We start from the raw sequence: 21,675 nt of genomic DNA on the forward strand, positions 1-21,675 counted from the left end.
GGGATTATGCACTACCAAATCTGGTGATGGTTCAAGGTAGCATTACAAGGCCAACCATTATGGAAAATAATTTTGAAAGAAAATCGACCATGATCTAGATGATCCAAAATAATCTGCAATTCAGAGGAACCATGACGGATGACACAAATCAACATCTAAAACGGGGCCTTCAATTTTGTGATACATTCTAATATAACGGGGTCATTGATGAAGCTATTCATCTTCGGTTGTGTCCCTTATCCTTGATCGATATTCGTTTAAGTTAAAGTTAAAGTTAATTTAGTATTAGCCTTCCTTGGGTTTGATCCTTGGAGTACTCACCTACTTCGTTGTAAAATCTATATTACAACCTGACTCGTATACTTGCAGACACCACCTACATTCCATTCATTTAGTTGCAATATTTACACTCTGGATGTTAGTATGTCCGGAGGCGGACAAGTGTTTGGTGCCATTGCCGAGGAGGCAACGCTACTGAATTGATTTTAATTTTTTAGTTTTGTAGGATAATTTGGAAATTTATAAATTGTAGATACAATTTTCTTATTGTTACTAACATCTTTTATTTTCTTTTTAGTTTCAGTGTATGGCTCGTAGTAGTGGAATAGTTATAGAGCGAGTCACTGATCTAAAGAGAATAATCTATAGGAATCATCAATAGCCATAGCAGATGCAAAACCAATCACCTGTACTAATTAGATCTAATTCATTTAAGTTCAAGTTAAGTTAGTATTAGCCTCCCTTGGGTTTGATCCTTGGAGTACTCACCTACTTCGTTGTAAAAACTATATTACAACCTGACTCGTATACTTGCAGACAACACCTCAATTCCATTCATTTAGTTGCAATATTTACACTCTGGATGTTAGTATGTCCGGAGGCGGACAAGTGTTTGGTGCCATTGCCGAGGAGGCAACGCTACTGAATTGATTTTAATTTTTTAGTTTTGTAGGATAATTTGGAAATTTATAAATTGTAGATACAATTTTCTTATTGTTACTAACATCTTTTATTTTCTTTTTAGTTTCAGTGTATGGCTCGTAGTAGTGGAATAGTTATAGAGCGAGTCACTGATCTAAAGAGAATAATCTATAGGAATCGTCAATAGCCATAGCAGATGCAAAACCAATCACCTGTACTAATTAGATCTATATTCGTTTAAGTTCAAGTTAATTTAGTATTAGCCTTCCTTGGGTTTGATCCTTGGATTTCTCACCTACTTCGTTGTAAAAACTATATTAGAACCTGACTCGTGTACTTGCAGACACCACCTCAATTCCATTCATTTAGTTGCAATATTTACACTCTGGATGTTAGTATGTCCGGAGGCGGTCAAATGTTTGGTGCCATTGCCGAGGAGGCAACGCTACTGAATTGATTTTAATTTTTTAGTTTTGTAGGATAATTTGGAAATTTATAAATTGTAGATACAATTTTCTTATTGTTACTAACATCTTTTATTTTCTTTTTAGTTTCAGTGTATGGCTCGTAGTAGTGGAATAGTTATAGAGCGAGTCACTGATCTAAAGAGAATAATCTATAGGAATCATCAATAGCCATAGCAGATGCAAAACCAATCACCTGTACTAATTAGATCTAATTCATTTAAGTTCAAGTTAAGTTAGTATTAGCCTCCCTTGGGTTTGATCCTTGGAGTACTCACCTACTTCGTTGTAAAAACTATATTACAACCTGACTCGTATACTTGCAGACAACACCTCAATTCCATTCATTTAGTTGCAATATTTACACTCTGGATGTTAGTATGTCCGGAGGCGGACAAGTGTTTGGTGCCATTGCCGAGGAGGCAACGCTACTGAATTGATTTTAATTTTTTAGTTTTGTAGGATAATTTGGAAATTTATAAATTGTAGATACAATTTTCTTATTGTTACTAACATCTTTTATTTTCTTTTTAGTTTCAGTGTATGGCTCGTAGTAGTGGAATAGTTATAGAGCGAGTCACTGATCTAAAGAGAATAATCTATAGGAATCGTCAATAGCCATAGCAGATGCAAAACCAATCACCTGTACTAATTAGATCTATATTCGTTTAAGTTCAAGTTAATTTAGTATTAGCCTTCCTTGGGTTTGATCCTTGGAGTACTCACCTACTTCGTTGTAAAAACTATATTAGAACCTGACTCGTGTACTTGCAGACACCACCTCAATTCCATTCATTTAGTTGCAATATTTACACTCTGGATGTTAGTATGTCCGGAGGCGGTCAAATGTTTGGTGCCATTGCCGAGGAGGCAACGCTACTAAATTGATTTTAATTTTTGAGTTTTATAGGATAATTTGGAAATTTATAAATTGTAGATACAATTTTTTTTATTGTTACTAACATCTTTTATTTTCTTTTTAGTTTCAGTGTATGTCTTGCAGTATTGGAACAGTTATAGAGCGAGTCACTGATCTAGAGAGAATAATCTGTAGGAATCGTCAATAGCCATAGCAGATGCAAAACCAATCACCTGTACTAATTAGATCTATCTTCATTTAAGTTCAAGTTAAGTTAGTATTAGCCTCCCTTGGGTTTGATCCTTGGAGTACTCACCTACTTCGTTGTAAAAACTATATTACAACCTGACTCGTATACTTGCAGACAACACCTCAATTCCATTCATTTAGTTGCAATATTTACACTCTGGATGTTAGTATGTCCGGAGGCGGTCAAGTGTTTGGTGCCATTGCCGAGGAGGCAACGCTACTAAATTGATTTTAATTTTTGAGTTTTATAGGATAATTTGGAAATTTATAAATTGTAGATACAATTTTTTTATTGTTACTAACATCTTTTATTTGCTTTTTAGTTCCAGTGTATGGCTCGTAGTAGTGGAACAGTTATAGAGCGAGTCACTGATCTAGAGAGAATAATCTCTAGGAATCGTCAATAGCCATAGCAGATGCAAAACGAATCACTTGTACTAATTAGATCTATATTCGTTTAAGTTAAAGTTAATTTAGTATTAGCCTTCCTTGGGTTTGATCCTTGGAGTACTCACCTACTTCGTTGTAAAAACTATATTCCAACCTGACTCGTGTACTTGCAGACACCACCTCAATTCCATTCATTTAGTTGCAATATTTACACTCTGGATGTTAGTATGTTCGGAGGAGGTCAAGTGTTTCGAGCCATTGCCGAGGACGCAACACTACTAAATTGATTTTAATTTTTGAGTTTTATAGGATAATTTGGAAATTTATAAATTGTAGATACAATTTTTTTATTGTTACTAACATCTTTTATTTTCTTTTTAGTTTCAGTGTAGGACTCGTAGTAGTGGAATAATTATAAAGCGAGTCAGTGATCTAGAGAGAATAATCTATAGGAATCGTCAATAGCCATAGCAGTTGCAAAACCAATCACCTGTTGCAAGTAATCTACCATGCGATAACCCGTTGTTTGATGAGGTAAACGAACTTAACATCCAAGACTTACCACCACCACCGCAATTACCAGCAAACCCTTCGATGGCATGAGAAGGGCGAAACCTAAGGTATTACGCACTACCAAATATGGTGATGGTTCAAGGTAGCATTAGAAGGCCAACCATTATGGAAAATAATTTTGAAATAAAATCGACCGTGATCTAGATGATCCAAAATAATCTGCAATTCAGAGGCACCATGACGGATGACCCAAATCAACATCTAAAACGGGTCCTTCAATTTTGTGATGCATTTAAATATAACAGGGTCATTAATGAAGCTATTCATCTTCGGTTGTTTCCCTTATCCTTGATCGATATTCGTTTAAGTTAAAGTTAAAGTTAATTTAGTATTAGCCTTCCTTGGGTTTGATCCTTGGAGTACTCACCTACTTCATTCTAAAAACTATATTACAACCTGACTCGTATACTTGCAGACAGCACCTCAATTCCATTCATTTAGTTGCAATATTTACACTCTGGATGTTAGTATGTCCGGAGGCGGTCAAGTTTTTGGTGCCATTGCCGAGGAGGCAACGCTACTAAATTGATTTTAATTTTTGAGTTTTATAGGATAATTTGGAAATTTATAAATTGTAGATACAATTTTTTATTGTTACTAACATCTTTTATTTTCTTTTTAGTTTCAGTGTATGACTCGTAGTAGTGGAACAGTTATAGAGCGAGTCACTGATCTAGAGAGAATAATCTGTAGGAATCGTCCATAGCCATAGCAGATGCAAAACCAATCACCTGTTGCAAGCAATCTACTATGCGATAACCCGTTGTTTGATGAGGTAAACGAACTTAACATCCAAGACTTACCACCACCACCGCTATTACCAGTAAACGCTTCGATGGCATGAGAAGAGCGAAACCTGAGGGATTATGCACTACCAAATCTGGTGATGGTTCAAGGTAGCATTACAAGGCCAACCATTATGGAAAATAATTTTGAAATAAAATCGACCATGATCTAGATGATCCAAAATAATCTGCAATTCAGAGGAACCATGACGGATGACACAAATCAACATCTAAAACGGGGCCTTCAATTTTGTGATACATTCTAATATAACGGGGTCATTGATGAAGCTATTCATCTTCGGTTGTTTCCCTTATCCTTGATCGATATTCGTTTAAGTTAAAGTTAAAGTTAATTTAGTATTAGCCTTCCTTGGGTTTGATCCTTGGAGTACTCACCTACTTCGTTGTAAAAACTATATTACAACCTGACTCGTATACTTGCAGACACCACCTCAATTCCATTCATTTAGTTGCAATATTTACACTCTGGATGTTAGTATGTCCGGAGGCGGACAAGTGTTTGGTGCCATTGCCGAGGAGGCAACGCTACTGAATTGATTTTAATTTTTTAGTTTTGTAGGATAATTTGGAAATTTATAAATTGTAGATACAATTTTCTTATTGTTACTAACATCTTTTATTTTCTTTTTAGTTTCAGTGTATGGCTCGTAGTAGTGGAACAGTTATAGAGCGAGTCACTGATCTAAAGAGAATAATCTGTAGGAATCGTCAATAGCCATAGCAGATGCAAAACCAATCACCTGTACTAATTAGATCTATATTCGTTTAAGTTCAAGTTAATTTAGTATTAGCCTTCCTTGGGTTTGATCCTTGGAGTACTCACCTACTTCGTTGTAAAAACTATATTAGAACCTGACTCGTGTACTTGCAGACACCACCTCAATTCGATTCATTTAGTTGCAATATTTACACTCTGGATGTTAGTATGTCCGGAGGCGGTCAAATGTTTGGTGCCATTGCCGAGGAGGCAACGCTACTAAATTGATTTTAATTTTTGAGTTTTATAGGATAATTTGGAAATTTATAAATTGTAGATACAATTTTTTTATTGTTACTAACATCTTTTATTTTCTTTTTAGTTCCAGTGTATGGCTCGTAGTAGTGGAACAGTTATAGAGCGAGTCACTGATCTAGAGAGAATAATCTGTAGGAATCGTCAATAGCCATAGCAGATGCAAAACGAATCACTTGTACTAATTAGATCTATATTCGTTTAAGTTAAAGTTAATTTAGTATTAGCCTTCCTTGGGTTTGATCCTTGGAGTACTCACCTACTTCGTTGTAAAAACTATATTACAACCTGACTCGTGTACTTGCAGACACCACCTCAATTCCATTCATTTAGTTGCAATATTTACACTCTGGATGTTAGTATGTTCGGAGGCGGTCAAGTGTTTGGAGCCATTGCCGAGGACGTAACACTACTAAATTGATTTTAATTTTTTAGTTTTATAGGATAATTTGGAAATTTATAAATTGTAGATACAATTTTTTTATTGTTACTAACATCTTTTATTTTCTTTTTAGTTTCAGTGTAGGACTCGTAGTAGTGGAATAATTATAAAGCGAGTCACTGATCTAGAGAGAATAATCTATAGGAATCGTCAATAGCCATAGCAGTTGCAAAACCAATCACCTGTTGCAAGTAATCTACCATGCGATAACCCGTTGTTTGGTGAGGTAAACGAACTTAACATCCAAGACTTACCACCACCACCGCAATTACCAGCAAACCCTTCGATGGCATGAGAAGGGCGAAACCTAAGGGATTACGCACTACCAAATATGGTGATGGTTCAAGGTAGCATTAGAATGCCAACCATTATGGAAAATAATTTTGAAATAAAATCGACCGTGATCTAGATGATCCAAAATAATCTGCAATTCAGAGGCACCATGACGGATGACCCAAATCAACATCTAAAACGGGTCATTCAATTTTGTGATGCATTTAAATATAACAGGGTCATTAATGAAGCTATTCATCTTCGGTTGTTTCCCTTATCCTTGATCGATATTCGTTTAAGTTAAAGTTAAAGTTAATTTAGTATTAGCCTTCCTTGGGTTTGATCCTTGGAGTACTCACCTACTTCGTTGTAAAAACTATATTACAACCTGACTCGTATACTTGCAGACACCACCTCAATTCCATTCATTTAGTTGCAATATTTACACTCTGGATGTTAGTATGTCCGGAGGCTGTCAAGTGTTTGGTGCCATTGCCGAGGAGGCAACGCTACTGAATTGATTTTAATTTTTTAGTTTTATAGGATAATTTGGAAATTTATAAATTGTAGATACAATTTTTTTATTGTTACTAACATCTTTTATTTTCTTTTTAGTTTCAGTGTATGGCTCGTAGTAGTGGAACAGTTATAGAGCGAGTCACTGATCTAAAGAGAATAATCTGTAGGAATCGTCAATAGCTATAGCAGATGCAAAACCAATCACCTGTACTATTTAGATATATATTCGTTTAAGTTCAAGTTAATTTAGTATTAGCCTTCCTTGGGTTTGATCCTTGGAGTACTCACCTACTTTGTTGTAAAAACTATATTAGAACCTGACTCGTATACTTGCAGACACCACCTCAATTCCATTCATTTAGGTGCAATATTTACACTCTGGATCTTAGTATGTCCGGAGGCGGTCAAATGTTTGGTGCCATTGCCGAGGAGGCAACGCTACTAAATTGATTTTAATTTTTGAGTTTTATAGGATAATTTGGAAATTTATAAATTGTAGATACAATTTTTTTATTGTTACTAACATCTTTTATTTTCTTTTTAGTTTCAGTGTATGTCTTGCAATAGTGGAACAGTTATAGAGCGAGTCACTGATCTAGAGAGAATAATCTGTAGGAATCGTCAATAGCCATAGCAGATGCAAAACCAATCATCTGTACTAATTAGATCTATATTCGTTTAAGTTCAAGTTAATTTAGTATTAGCCTCCCTTGGGTTTGATCCTTGGAGTACTCACCTACTTCGTTGTAAAAACTATATTACAACCTGACTCGTATACTTGCAGACACCACCTCAATTCCATTCATTTAGTTGCAATATTTACACTCTGGATGTTAGTATGTCCGGAGGCGGTCAAGTGTTTGGTGCCATTGCCGAGGAGGCAACGCTCCTTAATTGATTTTAATTTTTGAGTTTTATAGGATAATTTGGAAATTTATAAATTGTAGATACAATTTTTTTATTGTTACTAACATCTTTTATTTTCTTTTGAGTTTCAGTGTATGTCTTGCAGTATTGGAACAATTATAGAGCGAGTCACTGATCTAGAGAGAATAATCTGTAGGAATCGTCAATAGCCATAGCAGATGCAAAACCAATCACCTGTACTAATTAGATCTATATTCCTTTAAGTTCAAGTTAACTTAGTATTAGCCTCCCTTGGGTTTGATCCTTGGAGTACTCACCTACTTCGTTGTAAAGACTATATTACAACCTGACTCGTATACTTGCAGACAGCACCTCAATTCCATTCATTTAGTTGCAATATTTACACTCTGGATGTTAGTATGTCCGGAGGCGGTCAAGTGTTTGGTGCCATTGCCGAGGAGGCAACGCTACTAAATTGATTTTAATTTTTGAGTTTTATAGGATAATTTGGAAATTTATAAATTGTAGATACAATTTTTTTATTGTTACTAACATCTTTTATTTTCTTTTTAGTTTCAGTGTATGACTCGTAGTAGTGGAACAGTTAGAGAGCGAGTCAATGATTTAGAGAGAATAATCTGTAGGAATCGTCAATAGCCATAGGAGATGCAAAACGAATCACTTGTACTAATTAGATCTATATTCGTTTAAGTTCAAGTTAATTTAGTATTAGCCTTCCTTGGGTTTGATCCTTGGAGTACTCACCTACTTCGTTGTAAAAGCTATATTAGAACCTGACTCGTGTACTTGCAGACACCACCTCAATTCCATTCATTTAGTTGCAATATTTACACTCTGGATGTTAGTATGTCCGGAGGCGGTCAAATGTTTGGTGCCATTGTCGAGGAGGCAACGCTACTAAATTGATTTTAATTTTTGAGTTTTATAGGATAAGTTGGAAATTTATAAATTGTAGATACAATTTTTTTATTGTTACTAACATCTTTTATTTTCTTTTTAGTTTTAGTGTAGGTCTTGCAGTATTGGAACAATTATAGAGCGAGTCACTGATCTAGAGAGAATAATCTGTAGGAATCATTAATAGCCGTAGCAGATGCAAAACCAATCACCTGTACTAATTAGATCTAATTCATTTAAGTTCAAGTTAAGTTAGTATTAGCCTCCCTTGGCTTTGATCCTTGGAGTACTCACCTACTTCGTTGTAAAGACTATATTACAACCTGACTCGTATACTTGCAGACAACACCTCAATTCCATTCATTTAGTTGCAATATTTACACTCTGGATGTTAGTATGTCCGGAGGCAGTCAAGTGTTTGGTGCCATTGCCGAGGAGGCAACGCTACTAAATTGATTTTAATTTTTGAGTTTTATAGGATAATTTGGAAATTTATAAATTGTAGATACAATTTTTTTATTGTTACTAACATCTTTTATATTCTTTTTAGTTCCAGTGTATGGCTCGTAGTAGTGGAACAGTTATAGAGCGAGTCACTGATCTAGAGAGAATAATCTCTAGGAATCGTCAGTAGCCATAGCAGATGCAAAACGAATCACTTGTACTAATTAGATCTATATTCGTTTAAGTTAAAGTTAATTTAGTATTAGCCTTCCTTGGGTTTGATCCTTGGAGTACTCACCTGCTTCGTTGTAAAAACTATATTACAACCTGACTCGTGTACTTGCAGACACCACCTCAATTCCATTCATTTAGTTGCAATATTTACACTTGGATGTTAGTATGTTCGGAGGCCGTCAAGTGTTTGGAGCCATTGCCGAGGACGCAACACTACTAAATTGATTTTAATTTTTGAGTTTTATAGGATAATTTGGAAATTTATAAATTGTAGATACAATTTTTTATTGTTACTAACATCTTTTATTTTCTTTTTAGTTTCAGTGTAGGACTCGTAGTAGTGGAATAATTATAAAGCGAGTCACTGATCTAGAGAGAATAATCTATAGGAATCGTCAATAGCCATAGCAGTTGCAAAACCAATCACCTGTTGCAAGTAATCTACCATGCGATAACCCGTTGTTTGATGAGGTAAACGAACTTAACATCCAAGACTTACCACCACCACCGCAATTACCAGCAAACCCTTCGATGGCATGAGAAGGGCGAAACCTAAGGGATTACGCACTGCCAAATATGGTGATGGTTCAAGGTAGCCTTACAAGGCCAACCATTATGGAAAACAATTTTGAAATAAAATCGACCATGATCTAGATGATCCAAAATAATCTGCAATTCAGAGGCACCATGACGGATGACCCAAATCAACATCTAAAACGGTTCCTTCAATTTTGTGATGCATTTAAATATAACGGGGTCATTAATGAAGCTATTCATCTTCGGTTGTTTCCCTTATCCTTGATCGATATTCGTTTAAGTTAAAGTTAAAGTTAATTTAGTATTAGCCTTCCTTGGGTTTGATCCTTGGAGTACTCACCTACTTCGTTGTAAAAACTATATTACAACCTGACTCGTATACTTGCAGACACCACCTCAATTCGATTCATTTAGTTGCAATATTTACACTCTGGATGTTAGTATGTCCGGAGGCGGTCAAGTGTTTGGTGCCATTGCCGAGGAGGCAACGCTACTAAATTGATTTTAATTTTTGAGTTTTATAGGATAATTTGGAAATTTATAAATTGTAGATACAATTTTTTTATTGTTACTAACATCTTTTATTTTCTTTTTAGTTTCAGTGTATGACTCGTAGTAGTGGAACAGTTATAGAGCGAGTCACTGATCTAGAGAGAATAATCTGTAGGAATCGTCAATAGCCATAGTAGATGCAAAACCAATCACTTGTTGCAAGCAATCTACTATGCGATAACCCGTTGTTTGATGAGGTAAACGAACTTAACATCCAAGACTTAGCACCACCACCGCTCTTACCAGCAAACCCTTCGATGGCATGAGAAGAGCGAAACCTAAGGGATTATGCACTACCAAATCTGGTGATGGTTCAAGGTAGCATTACAAGGCCAACCATTATGGAAAATAATTTTGAAATAAAATCGACCATGATCTAGATGATCCAAAATAATCTGCAATTCAGAGGAACCATGACGGATGACACAAATCAACATCTAAAACGGGGCCTTCAATTTTGTGATACATTCTAATATAACGGGGTCATTGACGAAGCTATTCATCTTCGGTTGTTTCCCTTATCCTTGATCGATATTCGTTTAAGTTAAAGTTAAAGTTAATTTAGTATTAGCCTTCCTTGGGTTTGATCCTTGGAGTACTCACCTACTTCGTTGTAAAAACTATATTACAACCTGACTCCTATACTTGCAGACACCACCTCAATTCCATTCATTTAGTTGCAATATTTACACTCTGGATGTTAGTATGTCCGGAGGCGGTCAAGTGTTTGGTGCCATTGCCGAGGAGGCAACGCTACTGAATTGATTTTAATTTTTTAGTTTTATAGGATAATTTGGAAATTTATAAATTGTAGATACAATTTTTTTATTGTTACTAACATCTTTTATTTTCTTTTTAGTTTCAGTGTATGACTCGTAGTAGTGGAACAGTTATAGAGCGAGTCACTGATCTAAAGAGAATAATCTGTAGGAATCGTCAATAGCCATAGCAGATGCAAAACCAATCACCTGTACTAATTAGATATATATTCGTTTAAGTTCAAGTTAATTTAGTATTAGCCTTCCTTGGGTTTGATCCTTGGAGTACTCACCTACTTCGTTGTAAAAACTATATTAGAACCTGACTCGTATACTTGCAGACACCACCTCAATTCCATTCATTTAGTTGCAATATTTACACTCTGGATCTTAGTATGTCCGGAGGCGGTCAAATGTTTGGTGCCATTGCCGAGGAGGCAACGCTACTAAATTGATTTTAACTTTTGAGTTTTATAGGATAATTTGGAAATTTATAAATTGTGGATACAATTTTTTTATTGTTACTAACATCTTTTATTTTCTTTTTAGTTTCAGTGTATGTCTTGCAATAGTGGAACAGTTATAGAGCGAGTCACTGATCTAGAGAGAATAATCTGTAGGAATCGTCAATAGCCATAGCAGATGCAAAACCAATCATCTGTACTAATTAGATCTATATTCGTTTAAGTTCAAGTTAATTTAGTATTAGCCTCCCTTGGGTTTGATCCTTGGAGTACTCACCTACTTCGTTGTAAAAACATATTACAACCTGACTCGTATACTTGCAGACACCACCTCAATTCGATTCATTTAGTTGCAATATTTACACTCTGGATGTAAGTATGTCCGGAGGCGGTCAAGTGTTTGGTGCCATTGCCGAGGAGGCAACGCTCCTTAATTGATTTTAATTTTTGAGTTTTATAGGATAATTTGGAAATTTATAAATTGTAGATACAATTTTTTTATTGTTACTAACATCTTTTATTTTCTTTTGAGTTTCAGTGTATGTCTTGCAGTATTGGAACAATTATAGAGCGAGTCACTGATCTAGAGAGAATAATCTGTAGGAATCGTCAATAGCCATAGCAGATGCAAAACCAATCACCTGTACTAATTAGATCTATATTCCTTTAAGTTCAAGTTAACTTAGTATTAGCCTCCCTTGGGTTTGATCCTTGGAGTACTCACCTACTTCGTTGTAAAGACTATATTACAACCTGACTCGTATACTTGCAGACAGCACCTCAATTCCATTCATTTAGTTGCAATATTTACACTCTGGATGTTAGTATGTCCGGAGGCGGTCAAGTGTTTGGTGCCATTGCCGAGGAGGCAACGCTACTAAATTGATTTTAATTTTTGAGTTTTATAGGATAATTTGGAAATTTATAAATTGTAGATACAATTTTTTTATTGTTACTAACATCTTTTATTTTCTTTTTAGTTTCAGTGTATGACTCGTAGTAGTGGAACAGTTAGAGAGCGAGTCAATGATTTAGAGAGAATAATCTGTAGGAATCGTCAATAGCCATAGCAGATGCAAAACGAATCACTTGTACTAATTAGATCTATATTCGTTTAAGTTCAAGTTAATTTAGTATTAGCCTTCCTTGGGTTTGATCCTTGGAGTACTCACCTACTTCGTTGTAAAAGCTATATTAGAACCTGACTCGTGTACTTGCAGACACCACCTCAATTCCATTCATTTAGTTGCAATATTTACACTCTGGATGTTAGTATGTCCGGAGGCGGTCAAATGTTTGGTACCATTGTCGAGGAGGCAACGCTACTAAATTGATTTTAATTTTGAGTTTTATAGGATAAGTTGGAAATTTATAAATTGTAGATACAATTTTTTTATTGTTACTAACATCTTTTATTTTCTTTTTAGTTTCAGTGTAGGTCTTGCAGTATTGGAACAATTATAGAGCGAGTCACTGATCTAGAGAGAATAATCTGTAGGAATCATTAATAGCCATAGCAGATGCAAAACCAATCACCTGTACTAATTAGATATAATTCATTTAAGTTCAAGTTAAGTTAGTATTAGCCTCCCTTGGGTTTGATCCTTGGAGTACTCACCTACTTCGTTGTAAAGACTATATTACAACCTGACTCGTATACTTGCAGACAACACCTCAATTCCATTCATTTAGTTGCAATATTTACACTCTGGATGTTAGTATGTCCGGAGGCAGTCAAGTGTTTGGTGCCATTGCCGAGGACGCAACGCTACTAAATTGATTTTAATTTTTGAGTTTTATAGGATAATTTGGAAATTTATAAATTGTAGATACAATTTTTTTATTGTTACTAACATCTTTTATATTCTTTTTAGTTCCAGTGTATGGCTCGTAGTAGTGGAACAGTTATAGAGCGAGTCACTGATCTAGAGAGAATAATCTCTAGGAAACGTCAGTAGCCATAGCAGATGCAAAACGAATCACTTGTACTAATTAGATCTATATTCGTTTAAGTTAAAGTTAATTTAGTATTAGCCTTCCTTGGGTTTGATCCTTGGAGTACTCACCTGCTTCGTTGTAAAAACTATATTACAACCTGACTCGTGTACTTGCAGACACCACCTCAATTCCATTCATTTAGTTGCAATATTTACACTTGGGATGTTAGTATGTTCGGAGGCCGTCAAGTGTTTGGAGCCATTGCCGAGGACGCAACACTACTAAATTGATTTTAATTTTTGAGTTTTATAGGATAATTTGGAAATTTATAAATTGTAGATACAATTTTTTTATTGTTACTAACATCTTTTATTTTCTTTTTAGTTTCAGTGTAGGACTCGTAGTAGTGGAATAATTATAAAGCGAGTCACTGATCTAGAGAGAATAATCTATAGGAATCGTCAATAGCCATAGCAGTTGCAAAACCAATCACCTGTTGCAAGTAATCTACCATACGATAACCCGTTGTTTGATGAGGTAAACGAACTTAACATCCAAGACTTACCACCACCACCGCAATTACCAGCAAACCCTTCGATGGCATGAGAAGGGCGAAACCTAAGGGATTACGCACTGCCAAATATGGTGATGGTTCAAGGTAGCCTTACAAGGCCAACCATTATGGAAAACAATTTTGAAATAAAATCGACCATGATCTAGATGATCCAAAATAATCTGCAATTCAGAGGCACCATGACGGATGACCCAAATCAACATCTAAAATGGGTCCTTCAATTTTGTGATGCATTTAAATATAACGGGGTCATTAATGAAGCTATTCATCTTCGGTTGTTTCCCTTATCCTTGATCGATATTCGTTTAAGTTAAAGTTAAAGTTAATTTAGTATTAGCCTTCCTTGGGTTTGATCCTTGGAGTACTCACCTACTTCGTTGTAAAAACTATATTACAACCTGACTCGTATACTTGCAGACACCACCTCAATTCGATTCATTTAGTTGCAATATTTACACTCTGGATGTTAGTATGTCCGGAGGCGGTCAAGTGTTTGGTGCCATTGCCGAGGAGGCAACGCTACTGAATTGATTTTAATTTTTGAGTTTTATAGGATAATTTGGAAATTTATAAATTGTAGATACAATTTTTTTATTGTTACTAACATCTTTTATTTTCTTTTTAGTTTCAGTGTATGACTCGTTGTAGTGGAACAGTTATAGAGCGAGTCACTGATCTAGAGAGAATAATCTGTAGGAATCGTCAATAGCCATAGTAGATGCAAAACCAATCACTTGTTGCAAGCAATCTACTATCCGATAACCCGTTGTTTGATGAGGTAAACGAACTTAACATCCAAGACTTAGCACCACCACCGCTATTACCAGCAAACCCTTCGATGGCATGAGAAGAGCGAAACCTAAGGGATTATGCACTACCAAATCTGGTGATGGTTCAAGGTAGCATTACAAGGCCAACCATTATGGAAAATAATTTTGAAATAAAATCGACCATGATCTAGATGATCCAAAATAATCTGCAATTCAGAGGAACCATGACGGATGACACAAATCAACATCTAAAACGGGGCCTTCAATTTTGTGATACATTCTAATATAACGGGGTCATTGACGAAGCTATTCATCTTCGGTTGTTTCCCTTATCCTTGATCGATATTCGTTTAAGTTAAAGTTAAAGTTAATTTAGTATTAGCCTTCCTTGGGTTTGATCCTTGGAGTACTCACCTACTTCGTTGTAAAAACTATATTACAACCTGACTCCTATACTTGCAGACACCACCTCAATTCCATTCATTTAGTTGCAATATTTACACTCTGGATGTTAGTATGTCCGGAGGCGGTCAAGTGTTTGGTGCCATTGCCGAGGAGGCAACGCTACTGAATTGATTTTAATTTTTTAGTTTTATAGGATAATTTGGAAATTTATAAATTGTAGATACAATTTTTTTATTGTTACTAACATCTTTTATTTTCTTTTTAGTTTCAGTGTATGGCTCGTAGTAGTGGAACAGTTATAGAGCGAGTCACTGATCTAAAGAGAATAATCTGTAGGAATCGTCAATAGCCATAGCAGATGCAAAACCAATCATCTGTACTAATTAGATATATATTCGTTTAAGTTCAAGTTAATTTAGTATTAGCCTTCCTTGGGTTTGATCCTTGGAGTACTCACCTACTTCGTTGTAAAAACTATATTAGAACCTGACTCGTATACTTGCAGACACACCTCAATTCCATTCATTTAGTTGCAATATTTACACTCTGGATCTTAGTATGTCCGGAGGCGGTCAAATGTTTGGTGCCATTGCCGAGGAGGCAACGCTACTAAATTGATTTTAACTTTTGAGTTTTATAGGATAATTTGGAAATTTATAAATTGTGATACAATTTTTTATTGTACTAACATCTTTTATTTCTTTTTAGTTCAGTGTATGTCTGCAATAGTGGAACAGTTATAGAGCGAGTCACTGATCTAGAGAGAATAATCTGTAGGAATCGTCAATAGCCATAGCAGATGCAAAACCAATCATCTGTACTAATTAGATCTATATTCGTTTAAGTTCAAGTTAATTTAGTATTAGCCTCCCTTGGGTTTGATCCTTGGAGTACTCACCTACTTCGTTGTAAAAACTATATTACAACCTGACTCGTATACTTGCAGACACCACCTCAATTCCATTCATTTAGTTGCAATATTTACACTCTGGATGTTAGTATGTTCGGAGGCGGTCAAGTGTTTGGAGCCATTGCCGAGGACGCAACGCTACTAAATTGATTTTAATTTTTGAGTTTTATAGGATAATTTGGAAATTTATAAATTGTAGATACAATTTTTTTATTGTTACTAACATCTTTTATTTTCTTTTTAGTTTCAGTGTAGGACTCGTAGTGTGGAATAATTATAAAGCGAGTCACTGATCTAGAGAGAATAATCTATAGGAATCGTCAATAGCCATAGCAGTTGCAAAACCAATCACCTGTTGCAAGTAATCTACCATGCGATAACCCGTTGTTTGATGAGGTAAACGAACTTAACATCCAAGACTTACCACCACCACCGCAATTACCAGCAAACCCTTCGATGGCATGAGAAGGGCGAAACCTAAGGGATTACGCACTGCCAAATATGGTGATGGTTCAAGGTAGCTTACAAGGCCAACCATTATGGAAAACAATTTGAAATAAAATGACCATGATCTAGATGATCCAAAATAATCTGCAATTCAGAGGCACCATGACGGATGACCCAAATCAACATCTAAAACGGTCCTTCAATTTTGTGATGCATTTAAATATAACGGGTCATTAATGAAGCTATTCATCTTCGGTTGTTTCCCTTATCCTTGATCGATATTCGTTTAAGTTAAAGTTAAAGTTAATTTAGTATTAGCCTTCCTTGGGTTTGATCCTTGGAGTACTCACCTACTTCGTTGTAAAAACTATATTACAACCTGACTCGTATACTTGCAGACACCACCTCAATTCGATTCATTTAGTTGCAATATTTACACTCTGGATGTTAGTATGTCCGGAGGCGGTCAAGTGTTTGGTGCCATTGCCGAGGAGGCAACGCTACTAAATTGATTTTAATTTTTGAGTTTTATAGGATAATTTGGAAATTTATAAATTGTAGATACAATTTTTTTATTGTTACTAACATCTTTTATTTTCTTTTTAGTTTCAGTGTATGACTCGTAGTAGTGGAACAGTTATAGAGCGAGTCACTGATCTAGAGAGAATAATCTGTAGGAATCGTCAATAGCCATAGCAGATGCAAAACCAATCACTTGTTGCAAGCAATCTACTATGCGATAACCCGTTGTTTGATGAGGTAAACGAACTTAACATCCAAGACTTAGCACCACCACCGCTATTACCAGCAAACCCTTCGATGGCATGAGAAGGCGAAACCTAAGGGATTATGCACTACCAAATCTGGTGATGGTTCAAGGTAGCATTACAAGGCCAACCATTATGGAAAATAATTTTGAAATAAAATCGACCATGATCTAGATGATCCAAAATAATCTGCAATTCAGAGGAACCATGACGGATGACACAAATCAACATCTAAAACGGGGCCTTCAATTTTGTGATACATTCTAATATAACGGGGTCATTGACGAAGCTATTCATCTTCGGTTGTTTCCCTTATCCTTGATCGATATTCGTTTAAGTTAAAGTTAAAGTTAATTTAGTATTAGCCTTCCTTGGGTTTGATCCTTGGAGTACTCACCTACTTCGTTGTAAAAACTATATTACAACCTGACTCGTATACTTGCAGACACCACCTCATTCCATTCATTTAGTTGCAATATTTACACTCTGGATGTTAGTATGTCCGGAGGGGTCAATGTTTGGTGCCATTGCCGAGGAGGCAACGCTACTAATTGATTTTAATTTTTAGTTTTATAGGATAATTTGGAAATTTATAAATTGTAGATACAATTTTTTATTGTTACTAACATCTTTTATTTTCTTTTTAGTTTCAGTGTATGTCGTATAGTGGAACAGTTATAGAGCGAGTCACTGATCTAAAGAGAATAATCTGTAGGAATCGTCAATAGCCATAGCAGATGCAAAACCAATCACCTGTACTAATTAGATTATATTCGTTTAAGTTCAAGTTAATTTAGTATTAGCCTCCTTGGGTTTGATCCTTGGAGTACTCACCTACTTCGTTGTAAAAACTATATTACAACCTGACTCGTATACTTGCAGACACCACCTCAATTCCATTCATTTAGTTGCAATATTTACACTCTGGATGTTAGTATGTCCGGAGGCGGTCAAGTGTTTGGTGCCATTGCCGAGGAGGCAACGCTACTAAATTGATTTTAATTTTTGAGTTTTATAGGATAATTTGGAAATTTATAAATTGTAGATACAATTTTTTTATTGTTACTAACATCTTTTATTTTCTTTTTAGTTTCAGTGTATGTCTTGCAGTAGTGGAACAGTTATAGAGCGAGTCACTGATCTAGAGAGAATAATCTGTAGGAATCGTCAATAGCCATAGCAGATGCAAAACCAATCACCTGTACTAATTAGATCTATATTCGTTTAAGTTCAAGTTAATTTAGTATTAGCCTCCCTTGGGTTTGATCCTTGGAGTACTCACCTACTTCGTTGTAAAACTATATTACAACCTGACTCGTATACTTGCAGACACCACCTCAATTCCATTCATTTAGTTGCAATATTTACACTCTGGATGTTAGTATGTCCGGAGGCGGTCAAGTGTTTGGTGCCATTGCCGAGGAGGCAACGCTCTAATTGATTTTAATTTTTGAGTTTTATAGGATAATTTGGAAATTTATAAATTGTAGATACAATTTTTTTATTGTTACTAACATCTTTTATTTTCTTTTTAGTTTCAGTGTATGTCTTGCAGTATTGGAACATTATAGAGCGAGTCACTGATCTAAGAGAATAATCTGTAGGATCGTCAATAGCCATAGCAGATGCAAAACCAATCACCTGTACTAATTAGATCTATATTCTTTAAGTTCAAGTTAATTAGTATTAGCCTCCTTGGGTTTGATCCTTGGAGTACTCACCTACTTCGTTGTAAAACTATATTACAACCTGACTCGTATACTTGCAGACAACACCTCAATTCCATTCATTTAGTTGCAATATTTACACTCTGGATGTTAGTATGTCCGGAGGCGTCAAGTGTTTGGTGCCATTGCCGAGGAGGCAACGCTACTAAATTGATTTTAATTTTTGAGTTTTATAGGATAATTTGGAAATTTATAAATTGTAGATACAATTTTTTTATTGTTACTAACATCTTTTATTTTCTTTTTAGTTCCAGTGTATGGCTCGTAGTAGTGGAACAGTTATAGAGCGAGTCACTGATCTAGAGAGAATAATCTCTAGGAATCGTCAGTAGCCATAGCAGATGCAAAACGAATCACTTGTACTAATTAGATCTATATTCGTTTAAGTTAAAGTTAATTTAGTATTAGCCTTCCTTGGGTTTGATCCTTGGAGTACTCACCTGCTTCGTTGTAAAAACTATATTACAACCTGACTCGTGTACTTGCAGACACCACCTCAATTCCATTCATTTAGTTGCAATATTTACACTTGGGATGTTAGTATGTTCGGAGGCCGTCAAGTGTTTGGAGCCATTGCCGAGGACGCAACACTACTAAATTGATTTTAATTTTTGAGTTTTATAGGATAATTTGGAAATTTATAAATTGTAGATACAATTTTTTTATTGTTACTAACATCTTTTATTTTCTTTTTAGTTTCAGTGTAGGACTCGTAGTAGTGGAATAATTATAAAGCGAGTCACTGATCTAGAGAGAATAATCTATAGGAATCGTCAATAGCCATAGCAGTTGCAAAACCAATCACCTGTTGCAAGTAATCTACCATGCGATAACCCGTTGTTTGATGAGGTAAACGAACTTAACATCCAAGACTTACCACCACCACCGCAATTACCAGCAAACCCTTCGATGGCATGAGAAGGGCGAAACCTAAGGGATTACGCACTGCCAAATATGGTGATGGTTCAAGGTAGCCTTACAAGGCCAACCATTATGGAAAACAATTTTGAAATAAAATCGACCATGATCTAGATGATCCAAAATAATCTGCAATTCAGAGGCACCATGACGGATGACACAAATCAACATATAAAACGTGACCTTCATTTTGTTATACATTCTAATATAACGGGGTCATTGATAAGCTATTCATCTTCGGCTGTTTCCCTTATGCTTGACGATATTTGTTTAAGTTAAAGTTAAAGTTAATTTAGTATTAGCCTTCCTTGGGTTTGATCCTTGGAGTACTCACCTACTTCGTTGTAAAAACTATATTACAACCTGACTCGTATACTTGCAGACACCACCTCAATTCCATTCATTTAGTTGTAATATTTACACTCTGGATGTTAGTATGTCCGGAGGCGGTCAAGTGTTTGGTGCCATTGTCGAGGAGGCAACGCTACTGAATTGATTTTAATTTTTGAGTTTTATAGGATAATTTGGAAATTTATAAATTGTAGATACAATTTTTTTATTGTTATTAACATCTTTTATTTTCTTTTTAGTTTCAGTGTATGGCTCGTAGTAGTGGAACAGTTATAGAGCGAGTCACTGATCTAAAGAGAATAATCTGTAGGAATCGTCAATAGCCATAGCAAATGAAAAACCAATCACCTGTACTAATTAGATCTATATTCGTTTAATTTCAAGTTAATTTAGTATTAGCCTCCCTTGGGTTTGATCCTTGGAGTACTCACCTACTTCGTTGTAAAAACTATATTACAACATGACTTGTGTACTTGCAGACACCACCTCAATTCCATTCATTTAGTTTCAATATTTACACTCTGGATGTAAGTATGTTCGGAGGCGGTCAAGTGTTTGGACCCATTGCCGAGGAGGCAACATTACTAAATTGATTTTAATTTTTGAGTTTTATAGGATAATTTGGAAATTTATAAATTGTAGATACAATTTTTTTATTGTTACTAACATCTTTTATTTTCTTTTTAGTTTCAGTGTAGGACTCGTAGTAGTGGAATAATTATAAAGCGAGTCACTGTTCTAGAGAGAATAATCTGTAGGAATCGTCAATAGCAATAGCAGTTGCAAAACCAATCCCCTGTTGCAAGCAATCTACCATGCGATAACCCGTTGTTTGATGAGGTAAACGAACTTAATATCCAAGGCTTACCACCACCACCGCAATTACCAGCAAACCCTTCGATGGCATGAGAAGGGCGAAACCTAAGGGATTACGCACTACCAAATATGGTGATGGTTCAAGGCAGCATTACAAGGCCAACCATTATGGAAAATAATTTTGAAATAAAATCGACCGTAATCTAGATGATCCAAAATAATCTGCAATTCAGAGGCACCATGACGGATGACCCAAATCAACATCTAAAACGGGTCCTTCAATTTTGTGATGCATTTAAATATAACAGGGTCATTAATGAAGCTATTCATCTTCGGTTGTTTCCCTTATCCTTGATCGATATTCGTTTAAGTTAAAGTTAAAGTTAATTTAGTATTAGCCTTCCTTGGGTTTGATCCTTGGAGTACTCACCTACTTCATTGTAAAAACTATCTTACAACCTGACTCGTATACTTGCAGACAGCACCTCAATTCCATTCATTTAGTTGCAATATTTACACTCTGGATGTTAGAATGTCCGGAGGCGGTCAAGTGTTTGGTGCCATTGCCGAGGAGGCAACGCTACTAAATTGATTTTAATTTTTGAGTTTTATAGGATAATTTGGAAATTTATAAATTGTAGATACAATTTTTTTATTGTTACTAACATCTTTTATTTTCTTTTTAGTTTCAGTGTATGACTCGTAGTAGTGGAACAGTTATAGAGCGAGTCACTGATCTAGAGAGAATAATCTGTAGGAATCGTCAATAG

This window comes from Gossypium hirsutum, chromosome D07 (genome assembly GCF_007990345.1).
Source record: "Gossypium hirsutum isolate 1008001.06 chromosome D07, Gossypium_hirsutum_v2.1, whole genome shotgun sequence".
In the NCBI taxonomy this organism is placed as follows: domain Eukaryota; kingdom Viridiplantae; phylum Streptophyta; class Magnoliopsida; order Malvales; family Malvaceae; genus Gossypium; species Gossypium hirsutum.